The 15,873-nt window shown below is 42.9% G+C and overlaps 1 protein-coding gene across 1 annotated transcript in view; it reads right to left on the bottom strand.

The window, feature by feature from the left end:
- elfn1a (extracellular leucine-rich repeat and fibronectin type III domain containing 1a) overlaps positions 1 to 14,236 on the bottom strand; it is a 66,426-nt gene extending 52,190 nt beyond the window's left edge. The window contains exon 1 of the mRNA XM_062407203.1: positions 14,090 to 14,236. The gene's annotated coding sequence lies outside the window, so the exon portion shown is untranslated. The remainder of the gene's footprint in view (positions 1 to 14,089) is intronic.
- Positions 14,237 to 15,873: the final 1,637 nt, after the last annotated feature.

Here is a 15,873-nt window from a genome sequence, read left to right as displayed (position 1 = left end):
TCTGAGGAGACTATCAAGGGAACTTAATTGAAATTTTCCACCTCTTTCATGCCTGATTAATGTAATCATAATAAACCCAATTTTCGCATTACATCCCGCATTGACGGGTCATTCCGAAGACTATGTTTTTCCGCCCTAATGAAATGAATGATAGTGTTGCTAAATGCATAATTACTGCGGAAAGGATCAGTTCATTATTGATTCGCGGGAAGACCTTTCAGCTCCCGAGCGACTATGCGTAGTTGTTCATCTCAGATTCCCACATAATATTATTGGAATTGAACAAATGATCACACTAATGCTTCAGCTTGATGTGAAAGTAAAGGAAAAACAAGAAAACAGCGCATGATCGTTTAAAGAGGATTGAACATCGTCATATTGTCAGTAGCTACACTGTGAGATAACAGATGTAGCTCTTTGAAAAACCTCCACCGAGGGAATGACCGGAGGCGCAGCACTGAGGAATGGACGTAGGGACTGAGCCAGCGGCAGACAGGATTGAAGTCTGAGCAGGCGCACCACCCGCGGGGCTAATAGGCACTCCGGCCGTCGAGGGAGGCCCTGCCTGTCCTCGAAAAAAAACGCACTGTATATAATGTAGTAATATTCAACACTGGGGCTTTTTCAGTTCATCCAGCACTGCATGAAGCACTCGAGGAGCCTGAGTGTTTTTTTTTCCCGGCTCTTTTAATGGTGCTGGGAGCTATATGTGCGGCCACGTACATTCAGCCTGTCGAACATCATGCTGTAAAACTATTAGCTGAAGCCCAGCTGGCTACAGAGCACACACTCCTTTACTGATATCCCCCTTAAACACTCCACATTTTCCCCGGAGAAGAGCTCATGTGCAGCACTGCACCGTGATGTACTGTGTGCGTCTGCTTTTAGGAATTTTTCCTCTCGTTGACACCATCGCTTTATACTCTATTCCCACAGGGGAGTGCACTACAGAGAGAGGGCACGCGTCCTGCTTTCCATCACGCCCAGTTCACAAGGTGCATCTGTCTCTGCATCAAATCAGGGAGAGGAGATTGAAGTTCCAAACCAAGCAAAGAAGAAATAAACACTCCTCTTTTACATAACACATACTTTATACCTCTTCCGTGCAAGGATGGTGCATTTTATTCCGAGAATGTTCCCCGATGAAAATCCTCTACGGTTAATGTCCCTCAGCGGAGACATGCATTATATCACGAGGTGAAGATTCTGCTCCAATCTTCATTTGCGGGTTATTTCTGTGGCGCCCTTCATCGCCCCCCTTTATAAACCTCCGACCACTAGAGGGCCGATTCTCCCTACGTCTACAGGTTCTAGGTGAATTAGCTGTAAATAAACACTGCGGCTTTTCCTGCGTCGTCTCAAAGCAAAGTCTTTGCAATTGTTGACACCTTTGAAAGCATTCATACTTGTGTGTGTGTGTGTGTCTTCAATCACAACTGAAATTAAAATGGATTGTGCTGGAATGGAAAATGTTGGAGGAGATGATTGTTATAACTGTAGAACTGATTGAGGCAGTTGTGTTGCCACGAGGTGTATTTACATCTGTAGGGAGGCGCAGGTCAGCTTGTGGCAGAGGGAGCATATACGCTCTCTTCCTACTGCGTTGATACAATGCAGAGGTATAAAGTGCTACCTGGTGAACCATGGTTGACCACAGATTGCTTTTTCAAGCACATCCTTGCATACACAATGATGACAATGGCCCAGCCTCTTGACCCAACCATAATATTCCCCTCAAACACTCAACAAGCAGGAAATACACACGTGAGCACTGCAATGATCCATTATGTTCCACTATATGACACTCTATGCTTTATAGGCCGAGGCTATAGATATGCTGCAGTACAGACTATAATTTTATTTAAAGAATCCTTTAAAATGCCTCATTTCTTCTTCTCAGGTGTTTTTGGCAGCTGGTTGTATTTTGTCTAAAGCGGATGGGCCGATTTTAAATGCTGACAGGTTGTGGAGTGCTTCCAATTTTATATTTATTCAATTTTTTGGTCAATTCCAACATCAGGTCTCGTCCTACGCTCCATCTTCAAAACCGCACAGTTCTATCTCATGTTTAATTGGCTTTTATTTTTCACATTCACGTGATGCTCGATGTCCATTCACATTTTTGCATGTGTATCTATCCCATCCTGAGCAACCCGACATCTGAAGGGCCTGTTTCTTTTTTCTGTTCCTCAACAACAGAGCTTACTCATCCCGGGGAATTGTAGAAACCATTTCATCAAATTGCAAAGGTGGAAAACGGCTCCATTCTTCTGATCGGCGTCGGTTTACAGACAGGAGAGGAATGCTGTGTCTGAATCCAGAGGACTCCGGGGTCACTTCTAATATCGACTCAGCCCCAGGCTAAAAAGTGGACTTGTCCTTTAAAGAACAACTTTAAGTCTGACATGCTCACCTGAGTTTCTGACCACACTCAGTCTGTGGAATTCATCACCTTCACCAAGGAGCTTAATTATAACACTGTCCATTTCATTTCTGGCTTGTTTGTTGACGGTAGAATTACGCAAAAGCTGCTGATTTACAAGCAACTGGGAAAATGACCGTGAGCCGCACGTCAAGTCGAAACAGCAAATCGGTGAGTAACGACATGGCTCATGAACTAATTTACACAATTACAATTTTAGTGTCATCTTGTCAACTTGTGTAAATTGTATGTCCATCCCTCACAAACACCTGACACCAGACATTTGTGTGATCAATGTGCATTTATATGACACATTTGATCCTTTTTCTTTGCTCTTCATTATAATACAATTATAATTATACATATTGGAAAGACGTGTCGTCTGAATTCATGATCTGCATTTTTGTGTCGGCTTGGCATTAAGGCTTGGTTTGATTTAAAGGGGCCTTTGCTGGTTTTATTTCAGAAGCCAGACCCTCCCCCAGTGTTGAAGCGAGATGTAAACAGTCAAATAATACATGGGACAGGATTTGTAGAGATCTGTGTCTGGGCTTGTCTTTGGAATTCAGGAGAAAACACCATGCTTGGTGTTTGAATATGCATCAACTAAACACCCCTTGAATATTCAGCGATGTAGCAAGGCATAAAAGGTTTTGCAGGCTCAGGCGAAATGACTAGTCAGTGTACCTTGAACCACGACTGACACAAACCCACTGCTTAGCAACAGAAAATAATGTTTCATTTTTATCAAGGCACCATATGAACTGGAACCTTGATGGTGAAGGAGTACACAGATAAATGTACCTGTTTTGAAATAAGCATTATCTGCCCATGGAAAAGGACAGTCTGCCCTGACATGAGAAGAAAACATTGATTGTTCCTCAGGCTTTGACACTTCACCAGTGGGTGTGCAGAAGGATCAACACACTTCCTGTTCGTTTACAGACAAGAGTCCACTGAAAGAACCGGATCTTTTAGCTCCAGCTCCTGTTCATTTAATACTTTGTACATACATCATATCACAGGCGACTCCAACTTTGTGCGCAGCGTGACATGCAATTCCAAGTGTCTTACTAAAGAGGTGAGAACGCACAATTGGCACCCGGGCTTTACACATAATCTCCCTATTTATCTGAGGAACAACACCTCACAGGCCTGAAAATCTGGCACCGCAGATCCCTTCTCCCGCAGTGGGCAATCACCAAGCCGAGCTGATTCGGCCTGAAAGGCGGCGCTGTTTAATGAGCGATGGAAGGCGTGAGCGAGGAGACAACAGGTGGAGCGTCAGATTGGTGCACCGCAGCTGGGGACGGGCCACTCTTCTCGCCAGCTGTCGGCCCGGATGATGCTCATTTTGAAAAGTATGTTTGTAAAAAGTGTTCCCTCCTCCAAAGACGTCCGCCCGTGGTTCTCATCTGCTGTTGAGGGGAAATAACTTATATTCACAAGATGTTATGTTGTTCAGAGACTCCGGCTCTCTGCGTGGCAGTTATCCAGGTAAATATTGATATGTTCCTGATTTGCCGCTGTAAGCAGAAAGGAGGCTGCCAAGAAAGGTCCTGCATCCCATCCGAATCATGATCTGTTGTATTTGGTAGCGGCATTCTCGAAACTTGGCACGGGGCAGCCCTGACTTCATAGCTCTGGGCCACATAGTGATTTTTTGTGGTTGATGTGGCTCAGTTCAGTTATTGCTATGAAAGTTCAGCATTCTGCCTCGCTTTGCTTCCCTATAATCAATCTTCCCTGTAAAGGACACATTTAAAAAAACTTATAATAAAAACTTATATTGTCACAGAAATTGAAACGTGGGTAACTGCCGAACTGCCGAACAGTCTTAATTAAGGTAATGTGTTAGTTGCTGCAGGGTCTCTTATGCCAGTGCTTGGGTGAAGCACCAAGGCCTTTGTTGGAGACATCATTAGATGACTGTGTAGAAATCAGGCTCTTTGAATAATCTGCATCATATTAAAACCTTTGCGATGGTGTGGATGAACAGTAAATCCAGTATGCAGCGACGCTCTCCAACATGAGTGTTATGGTACACTGGGACCTGCTGATGGTGTGAAGGCTGGTCGCTGGTATGTTTGCTCCAAGTTTGGAGGCAGTTTCTATGGTAACGATGTCCTGCCTTCACTTTCTCTCTGACAGGCTGTAGACTTAGTCAGTATTAGTGATTAAAAATGAATAAACTCTATTCTGGCCTGTGACGCGCCCTAGCACGGACGCAGTTTGCAACATGAGGCCCTCTTTAATCATGACAGGACACGGGTGCTTAGGTAAGCGAAGCTGCTGGCCGGCCAAAACTTGAAAGCTATACACCATCCTGACAGAAGCCCTTAAGGGCTTTTAACTTGAGATGTAGAGATGCATTATGGGTATTCTGGCAGCTTGCACGCTCTGTGAGTCAATAGCGATCAAAAGGCGTTTTTACTTAATTATTTCCTCACAAAACTCACCTTTGTTCCCCACAACAACACAAACAAGGTCATGTGCAGGCTGCAAAGGCTGGACATATGGATGATGGAAATTATTGATGAGTCAGTCACCCTTATCATTCACACCCTGCCCTCCTCGGCTGGTCGTTAAAGCAGTCATGTTCTTATTCAGCGTAGCTTGACTTGCTTTTAGCTTTGCTCAAACCTCATTCACTGGAGAATCAATGGTCTTCAAATAACGGAACCGTTAAAACAATATGCGGTGGAGAGACTTGGTTTTGTTCCCCCGGCATCTTTCAGGAGGCAGAGAACTTCAGCGGTAAAGCAGATGCTGGGATTGTTGTGAGATAAGAGCCTTCTGTTTCAACAGCCACACACTGAGTCAAGAGGCTGTTACTGCAGGAAGTGGAAATTGTCCCTCGCAATCACTCGTGCAGCATTTTCGTTATGAATGGGAATAAAATGTAGACTCCACAATGCGTCTCTGATTATATCTCCAGAAAAAGAACGTTTTGTGTAAAATACACAATTACACATAATGACACATTATAATGATTAGTGTATTTAAGTGTAGCTGATTCACTAAATTATACTTATGTTTTACTTAAAACGATCTTTCATATTTAATTTGGCATATATTCAATGGAATATGGATAAATTGCTATTGGTAAAAGAAGATAAGTAAAAATAACAGAAAATATGGAAAAATATGGAAATGTATATACACTGTATAAGAAAAAATTGATACAGCAGATGTGACATATTCCAAAATGTGATGGTGTATAGCATGGAATTTAATGAAGTAAGTTGTATTGAATCTTAATACTTAAAAAGATGTACATCCCATCACTGGAAAAGTGAATTGGTCCAAAACACAGAAGGAGATGAATATATATTCATTTAAAGTAATTATTCTATTGATTTTTTATGTGTTTGAAACTTCTTTTATTCAAAAAACAATTAATATGTCAAATGATAGTTTGATGAGGGGATTTTGATTCTTGGATTCCTCCTACAAAGGCATTTTATAGGATAAGGTCTTTAACTCTAAAGGTTTCAATGATCATATACGAGTCACAGTCTGATGTTGACCAATAACCTTGTTCCCCGGGTCAGCTGGGGGTCGCCCATCACCCATCAGTTATGCAGAGCGCTGCTGTATGTCATCTGCATGGCTTGTATAGGGCTGTCTCATTGGGAAGCAATCACCTCGCTCCAGTCATCCATCAGGTGTTTGTGCTACAATGTGGCTTTAGCCGCAGTTTGAGGAAAGATTAAGGGATGACCTTCACACGGCATCACGGTGTAGATGAGTCCCGCACTGATCAGCTGATTGCTCCTTGTCTTCGTGGCTTTCACTTCAGATGATTGTACCTCGAAAGGAATGTTTGTTCAGCCGGTGGGGGCCAATTGAGTGCAGAGCAAAACATAGCTCTACATCGGTGGAGGCATTACTGGGTGACGTTAGGAGTTGACTCTGAGTGGCAGAGGTCTTTAAGTTTGTCTCCAACAGTGACAAGACAATTTAAGCATTACAGATTTCTCTTTTTTCACAGTTTCCTATAGTCGGTTTAACTGGTATCGAAAGTTACCAGACAAAAGTTATGATATAAGTTTGAGAACTACCGGTGTACGAGTTCACTGCCTCATATACTGGAGGTGGCTCTGAGTGGCTGCTCGTTATACACTGTCCTTTCCTCTCACTTCCTCTCAGTCTCTACTTCGAATCCATACGAAAGCATGAAAGAGTCTGTACAGTACTGATCGGGGATGGAGCCATTTCAGCAAGGTCCCGTCTATGCAGATTCTCGGTCTCAGCTGTCAACCACGATGCTTCTCCCCCTTTCTATAGAATCAAATAACCAATTATAGCCAAACCTACCGGGAAAACATGCATTTGGACAAGCAGTGTTATAAGAACTACGAAACGAAATGACAGAAACCATCTTTTGACATGTATTTTGACTTTATAGTTTTGGCCTTTTCCCATCTGCTAACATGGAGGAGTCTGGGCTATACTGCAGCCAGCCACTAGGTAGGTGGAGGATGTAGTTTAGCTTCACGTTTGGGGAGCCATCATCTTGTCCATCTTTATGAACATTGTATAGAACTGACCAAACACACAATTACTGCTAAGGTTAATTTAAGATTAATATTAACATTAATATTCAGGTGCATGAGAGGATAGGCTACCAAAGTGTGAAAAATGTCGAAAGAAAAGGATTACCATATAACAGCGTCAGGGATAATAGACATCTTTGTCTGTGAAGAGGCGGAGGAATAGATGAGACTCGACAAGTGTTCGTCAAAGAGTGCAGGACGGAAATACTGAGGGTCAAAGCGTTTAAAGACCCACACTGTTGCCCGCTGATGAAAAATAAAAACAACTTAATTAGAGCTTCATGTTTACAGAAGTCATTGAACTGGTTAATATCCTCAATATTAGCACATAATATTGAGTGTACAAACAAAGACCGATGTTACTTAACATTCACAGGGCGGGGAGATTGCTATTGATTATAATGATGCCACTTTTGGCACCTTTTGACCTGAAAGAAACTTTATTTCCTTGTGTTGATGGAAAGTGTTTCCTTGAGCGTGGCATGTGGGAGGGGCTTCATTCACAAAGCATCTGTCGTCTTTAAAGGCTGCTGCTCTGAAAGTCATAATTGGAAGGAAACTGCAAAGTGACTCATCACAGCAGTCGAGAGCCAGATAATCAAGCCGGCTGACTTTAATTTGATTGACTGGCGGCTCAGTTAATCCAATTTAAAATCTACCTGTTTTTTACATGTGTTTTTTTAACTAAATAATATGATACTCTTTCATTGAAAGCACATTAATGCTGGATTTTAAATCACATTTATTACCAAATGTAAAAAATACACATTTATGGGTTGAAAATGGCTCAAAATTGTATTTTTGATGATGAGACCATATGCCTCTAAGCATAGTGTTTTTTCATTTCCAGGGAGAGACATTTCAGCCAAAACTTAGTGGGTAGAGTGTCACTTTAAGAACCACTAAGCTGTAAACTAAATTACATTTCCAGTTTCAGAAGATCTGCTATTTCCGACGGATGAATAATTTCATTTCGCCACATTGTCATCACCTTGCGTTACATTCACACCGAACCTGTTGGGTTTAATTCAAGAAAACACACTTTAATCGTCAGGTGTGACTTTAGCGACATCGGTGTTGTTCAAAGTCAAGTTTGAACCAGATACAAATGCACCAAAGCTCTTAAGAATGAAGCCGGGAAGTGAAATGACAGGACCGTGTATTATGATTCATCATTTCCCTCAACATTTTGCCGTATAGGATCGGTTGTGTCTTTATTTTGACAGCGTCCCTTCTATGATCAATGAAGAGCAGTCGCAGTCTAGACAGTCGAGTCTATGAGACTAATTCTGATATTCAGCTATTTATTCATCATCTCTTTTGTTGTCAGACAAACGCAAAGGGTAAAGCCGGCGCAGAAACCCGATCCCTTTTGTTTTCAATCCTTTCTGGCATCATTTGGACCAAAAGAAAATTAATAATAGACCTAATTACACCCGTATATGCGACACACATTAATGACGACTAAATATGGCTTCCGTGACTGCTACCACTTTCTAATTGGCACCTCAGAGTACGTGGCTGTATAGAGTGATGATGTTTGACAGAGCTGTAATTTCATTTAAAGGCAGATGTTGAAAACAAAGGCAGGGGACTTACAGCAAAAGATGCTTTTATCATAGTCATTTCTGTGTAACCAATACATATTGTGCAAAAATAAACTACTCGGAACAAATCCCCCAAAAAATTACGACAAAAATGAAAAAAAAAAATTTCGTTTTTCTACCATTGTTATATTACGGATTTTTATCTTTCTGTCGGCCAAAGCTAAATATACAAGTTAAAACAACTTTGATTATATGTCAAAACCACAGCTGTTGAATCTGAATCAATATTTTGCAACATGCAACAATAATTGGTACAGATACAGATCCTGTACGCCTGTCTATAAAGTGTCATAACAATACAGTTTTTAACAGTGTGCTATGTTTATTTTCTTGATTTCTACTTAGAGATGCAAATGTATTTATGAGTGATAGTTGGGAAAATTCTGACTTCACTTGTACATATGATGTGTCATGGCCCTTGAACTAATCCAAACTGATCAGGTTCGTGAAGTAGATAAGAGTAGAGGACTTATCTGATGCCTTGCTGTAGTTGCTGTGTGTTTATGTACAGTGTATTGGTTTGTGCTGTTGAGTGAACAATGCACAGAGGAGACATGTTGCATTGTGGCAACGTACAGCTGCAGCAGCAATGCACATTTTTGGACCATCTCTATGTTCCTGTATCTCTAAACTCTTTGCAGCTATAATTGATGTTTAAGTTGCGGCCTGATCTGCTGCTGTCCGTCTATGATTACAAGTTGACCAACACAACATAAGGTTGGTCTGATTATACAGGAGTAATCATCATACGCATAATTTGACGTATCAAAATGCGTAAGTTAAATGAAAGCAGCCAGACATAAAGAGATCCGGCTTCTGAAGTGAGCTTTGATGGAACCGCTATGTATCGCCGGCTTTAATGGGCTCTCCTTGTGCACGATATTCATCAAGTGGAGCAGGTGCCTGCAGATACACTGCCACGGTGTTTGGATTCCAAGCATCTAATTACTTTTGCCGAGAAGACGGCAAGGAAGAGACAGGGCAATGTTCAGTCCGCCTCACTCTGCCATTTCGTGATGCTTGTTTACTAAAGGTTTTGGTCTATCATAAGGCAGCCAGCAGGTGGCTGGGGGAACTACACAGAAACGTTTCTGGCAATCTCGGGTGGATTAATTTTTGTGCTCTCCGAAATGAATTATGACTGATTCACACCCTCCAGTGAATCCCTACTTCTGCGGGTTGATCCTCACAATCTGTGGCGCAGTCGCTCCTTCCAGCCTGTGACCATCTTTCCTCTCGCGCACAGTCTTTCATCGAATATGCAACAGAACATGCACCACATAAGTGGCAGTCATCTCATTTTCTACTCAGCTGTAATCAGCACATGAGATGTGAATTGAAGAAATGAAAGCACTCAGCAATAATGGTTACACCAACCTACCATGTTTTTCTTTTCTTGGAACGCGCCTGGAATCCAAAGGGCCATCACGGCCACTTTCATTAAATAAACTCCCCTGAGTAAACTAAAATACATTCTGTCTTGAGATGGGAGCAGGCCACAGCTCTGCGAATGCAATATGCAGCTAATGGCTCATGAGCTGCTGGTTCGAGGTGCAGTGTGCTAACGTTTTTTTTCCTGCATGCATTCTAGGAGATATCATCTCAGCGAAGGTGCATCTTTGTTTTGCAGCAGCTACACAAAATGTGTCCGTGGACGGCTGCAGATTTTTATTTTGTATTTCCAGCCTTATCTTCTAGCTCCAGACTGTATTAGATATTGAAAACCCTCAACAAATTGCCTTTCTTTGCTGAATGTTAAGTTACTTTCAATAGTTTCCTTTTCATGACGGTTGTCCTGAGGCGTCACTCTGACAGTGGCATTGATGGCGGTGTCCTTTCACTGTGCTGTCCTTTGGCCACTGAATTTATAAATGCTGAGACACAAACATTCAACCTGTTTCTACAGCATTTATTATGCGCTCAACACCGCATATTGTCAAAGTTAATTAATGAGGGTGTTTAGCTCCGGTAAGAGACGACATCGTAAAAACCAAGGAATGAAGGTTAACCTTTTCATGTGACAAGTGAAAGCTCTCATCTGTGAAATTGTGATAGTATAGTGTATAATTAAGTTATCCCTATCCTTCAGAGGTAAGTTAAAATAGAAGTTATCCTGATCCCTAAGATTTCAGACATGGCTGCAATGGTGACACCTGTGGTTACGGGTGGTAATGACCCATAGTGCTGCTCAATCCAACAGTAATAACACCTGTAGAGCTGCTAATTCATCCTAGGCAAGAAAAGAGCTGCCCACTGCTCTGTGTGTTCACTGTGTGTGTTGTGTCCTGCTGTGTTCACACGGATGGGTCAAAAGCAGAGGCACAAATTTCCCCCATTTGCATGTGTGTCTGTGAATCTTGAATCTTGAATCTTGAATCCTGAATCATGAATCATGAATCATGAATCTAAATAGTTTTAATGTAAAATGTTGTCCAAAATAATTCCAACACTGTATTTCGTGTGAGCGCCTCACAACAAAAGCCTCCACTTGTTTTATGCATTTCATTTGAAACACTGAGAGTGTCTTCTGAGTTATTAATGTGATGACCGAATATTTCCAGCACATCCCACATGAAAGGAATTTGATTCCGGAACAGAAATCGCAGACTCCTCCACTAACAGACCGAGACTAAAGGTGTAACTATAACCGAACTGCTGCACATGGGCTTTTTCTTCATCAGTCCAAACACTAAACACCTACTATGGAATATGGAAATAATTACACTTTTTTCTCTCACCTCTCTCTCTTTTATTTCCCCCCTGTGACTAATTTCACAACAATAACAATCTTATTGAGGTAAAAGAGCCCATTTTCATTTTAAACAGCTCCGAGCTCGATGGCACACGAGACACTCGGGACTGAGGTGGCGCAACAGCTCTTGTATAACGCCACTCACTACTCATGGCGCAGGAAGTCGCCGCTTGAGTTTAGTGGCTGTGGAGAGCCGTGGAAGTGAAATACACCGTGCTGTCGCACCATATGTTTCACAGTCTCTGTCTACAAACCCTGACTGGTCCCTTTGATTACACTTTACACATTGTTAACCATACAACCGGTGCGTCACCGCTCCAAAGTGCCCCTGGCCAAGCCTCGGTAACTTTGCAAAAAATAAACATGCTCTTTTAGAGTTTTTTCTATCATCTTCCACTGAAGCAGCAACACAACATCTATATAATTGTAGCTGCAGTTAACACAAGACACAAGCACATTGCCCTTAAAGACAGGATAAAGCATGAAGATGATTTCATCTGATGTCAGTATGGCAACAAAAAACCTGAGGTGTGGAAGGGTTTAAACTGAATAAAGGTCTCTATTTAAATTTAAGGATTATTTTGTGCTTAAAACAGGAATCCATGCTTTATACAATCATCTCCGTAACACGACATAAATATGTATACCCACACACAATATAAAATGAGTCAGCTCTGCAATGCTTATCGATTCAAACAATAGGCTTAAATCAGAGAAACTTTGTAAGGGAGAGTTTTGGGTGCTTGAGTTTAAATCATTTGCAGTGTAGAGCTGGGGAACACTATAATTTGTGCTGCCATTTCCATTTAGAGAGGGTTAGTAACATTCCAAAACCGCTGTCCCCATAGGATATCTGTCTCTCTCAAACAGCAATTTATCGTACAGGGCAGCCTCGTCCTTACCACTCCACACCATCATGAGAAGCTGTAATTCTCTCTCAGTATCCTCAGCACGATCTCTCTGTCTCTCTCTCTCTCTCTCTCTCTCTCTCTCTCTCTTGCCATCTCTCTCTCTCTCTCTCTCTCTCTCTCTCTCTCTCTGTCTCTCTCTCTCTCTCTCTCTCTCCCTCTCTCTCTCCCTCTCCCCCCCCCTCTCTCTCCCCCCTCCACAAAGAACCCAGCTATAGCAACTTGCATACAAAATAGCTGACTCAATCATCCAGCTGCATAATCAAGATAAGGGAGACGGGGACAGAGGGAGAGGGAAGATGTGAGCGCTAATGCGAGGGGCAGCTTTAGCAACAGCAGCAAAATGAAGACGTTTTCAAACACTTACAAGTCGAGACATTAAAAAGTTGGAGGGATGTTGATTCACTGAGCCGGGAGTAAAGATGGGGCTGATCTTTTGTCTGAAATAACCGGAACAAGGGCAACTTCTGATAGTTAATACAATGCTGTCAGTTCAGCGACATGAGACAGATTGTTTGAGATTTTCTTTTTTAAACGCTTCCCTGCTCTAAATGTCGCTGAGACAGTGAGACATTATTTAAGCAGAAGAGGTGATACCACACTCACACACCTACGTCCTGTGCAGCTGAGTGGAACAAGCCACAGGAATGCTCCCATGGGCTTGTCATTTCTTTGGCTGGGTCCGCAGGTGTAGGTTATATTAAACCTGGCATCGTTTCAGCTTTTTTCTGCCCCGTGTGCTTTGGACCACTGAACACCACCACCCCCCACCCACATAGCCACCCACCCTCTACCACCACCTCCTCCTCCTTCAGGGAAATCTTCATTTGAGTGAAAGGGGTTGGCTGAACATCTTTAGAAATTAGACCTTTTCCAAAAAGAAAAGACAATCAATCCATACGAAGATTCTGTGCAAGTCAAATACACTGAGATGTCAAGCATGTGGTTTGTACTATGCTTTTCCCAGACAGATAGCACATACGCAGCGGAATCCTCAGCTAATCTGAGTGAGACTGCACAACTGTAGCCCACTGTAAGTACAAGACTGTGTAATCACAACGTAAAAGGTTGTGCATTAATCACGTTAAAGTTGCGCCTCAAATTGCATGAGTCACGTTGTGGGTCATGACTTAATGCAAGGTTTTTAATGATCCAGAGATTCGTAAAACGGGCTATCATTTTGTGATTGTGTGGGCTGGGTTCAAGCCCATGGCAGTGCAGGTTGATCACTTTCTATTTAACTTATATAAAATGGTCTTATTATTATCTAAGTCTCATTCGCAATTGAAATAATATGAGTTTACATGTGTGAGGGTGAAGTTGGAGGTGAAGTGGAGCTGTCCGTGGTGCTGAAGCGACATGTCATGCGGGCGGATTTGGTCGAGGTTTACTAGTACTTTAACTTGAGCTGTATCTGGAGGACGCAAATCTTAGATTGTCATAAAATCAACCAGCACGTAGGTTTATATATATATATATAATATGTGTTGATGAAACTTAGCAAAAGGGGAATATGCATCATGCACGTAGCCAAAGAAAGTCCCGTTCACACATTAGCGTGTCATCTTGCAAAGCTCTGACCGAACCATACACGAAATGCACCGACTTCTGCGTTGTTGTTTACGGTTTGTGTTCACTTTGCTACACGCACGCACACACGCACACACACACACACACACACACACACACACACGACACTCTTCAAATCCGCGACTTAACCTTAAAGATTTACAGCCACACACTCCCCTCATGCGCACGCACGACGAACTATAAAGTGCAGAAACCCTCACGTCTCTTATAAAACTCTGCTGCGACATTAAAGTGTAAATACACCGGCTTACCTGCTGGACGATCGCGGAGCAGAGAGCGTCCTCCTCCCGGTGCAAAGCTGGCAGCTCAGCGTATGTCACCACGAAGACATTCTCAAAGAGACAGTATATGTTTTCTGTTGATTGTTGCAAAAGTAAAAAAATGAAAGAAAGAAAGAATCCCAGTTTTGTAGTTTTCTGTTTGGAGGCGCGCAGAGCGGCGGCAGCCTGCGTCAGGGGAGAGTCTCAAAGATCCATTTTGCCTTGAGTGATTTAATTCGAGGCTGGGCTCCTTTCCGCGCTTGTTCTATATGCAGCCTGTGCCGAACAGACCCGCTTTTCCTCTGGTTCACCGAGAGCTGACTCCGGCGTCTAACACAACCAACGGAGGCGGGTTGGCTGGATGCGGTGCTGGGTGGGTGGGTGGAGGTATTACTGTAGCAGTTGGACAAGTGCGAGGAGCGCGTGTTGATCCTCCGGTCTAGCCGAGGCAAAGTTTAAATCTCATAATAAGATTGTTGGTCAGCGCGAGGCTATAAATGGTGGCGGCTTCGACACGCAGCGCTTGCGGCGCGTCAAGGGAAATGAGAGCGCGCCATGGCCGGTGTCCCGGTAAATAGACGGGGACCAGTTTCAGGTTAATGAAGAGAGGTCGGAGTGAAAAGTGTCAGCGACGTCACGGGGGTTTATCCGTGAGCAAACTTTTACTGCCACCCCCCCACCTCTCTCTCTCTCTCTCTCTCTCTCTCTCTCGCTCTCTCCCTCTCCCTGTGGATGTGTATGTGCTGCTCCACGAAGCTACAGCAATGCCTTTGAATTGCTCAATTACACAGTCCAGTTGGGGGGTATGTTTATGTGCCATTGCATGACAGAATTCTTTTTTTTTTTTTCCCTCACGCATTCGTTCGACCAGCAGGGGGCACCTTCATATTCAAAAGAAGTATTTAATGTGTCCATTTAATACTATTTAGTAAGTAAGTGATGCCTCAATTAAACTATAATGAAAATAATGTATATGCAGATGCTTGTGTCTTCAAGTATGGTAATGAATAGGTTTACCGGCATGTGTCCTGGTCCTACACGGACCTTTTAGACAGGGCGCTGTCTGTAAATTTCAGGGTTAAATGGAGTGGGCGTAGGCAGAGGGCGGAGCCAGAGCTGCTATTGAAGTATAGACCATACTTCACTGGAGAGGTCAAGCTTCGGTCCCTGTGATAGTAAATCAATACATATCAATGATAAATTATTGAACACGAGAACCTCCAGAATACAAATTCCCTCCCATGAGGAGAGGCACCCACACAGTGTGATAGAGGGAGGTGTTTACATGAAGCAGGGGGACGATGAAAATATGTTTAAATGCAGGTATGTTTCATTTAGTGGTAACCCAAGTGTTTTCCCTTTTCTCCGCATAAACAAAATCCAAATTATGCTAAACTTAATACACAAATGTAATCACAACATGCTACAATCTGCTGTGAAATTAACGGCAAGTTTGATTGAGATCTTACATGAACAAGATCGGTGCAAACAAAGCTGAAAAACCTGCAAGCAAACATCGAGGTAAAGCTGATCCGCACCCTGGAGGGTTAAAGCCAGATTGTCTGTCCCTGTGTAAATGCAGTCCCAGATTTAATTTATGGAGAGTGCAGCCTGATGCGCTCTGTAATGACGTATTCTGGGGGATGACCCGAGCAGGTCGGGAAGCGCCGGCCAGGCTGCAGATGCTCCTCTCTGAGAGGGAGCAAGTGGTTGTGAGAGGACTTGGCACAGATGCTGCAACGTCTTGTCTCATTGCAGCAGTCACATTGGAGCTG

Source organism: Platichthys flesus, chromosome 16 (assembly GCF_949316205.1).
Source record: "Platichthys flesus chromosome 16, fPlaFle2.1, whole genome shotgun sequence".
In the NCBI taxonomy this organism is placed as follows: domain Eukaryota; kingdom Metazoa; phylum Chordata; class Actinopteri; order Pleuronectiformes; family Pleuronectidae; genus Platichthys; species Platichthys flesus.
Note: the sequence above shows the minus strand (reverse complement) of the source record. Positions and strands in the feature narration are given on the sequence as shown.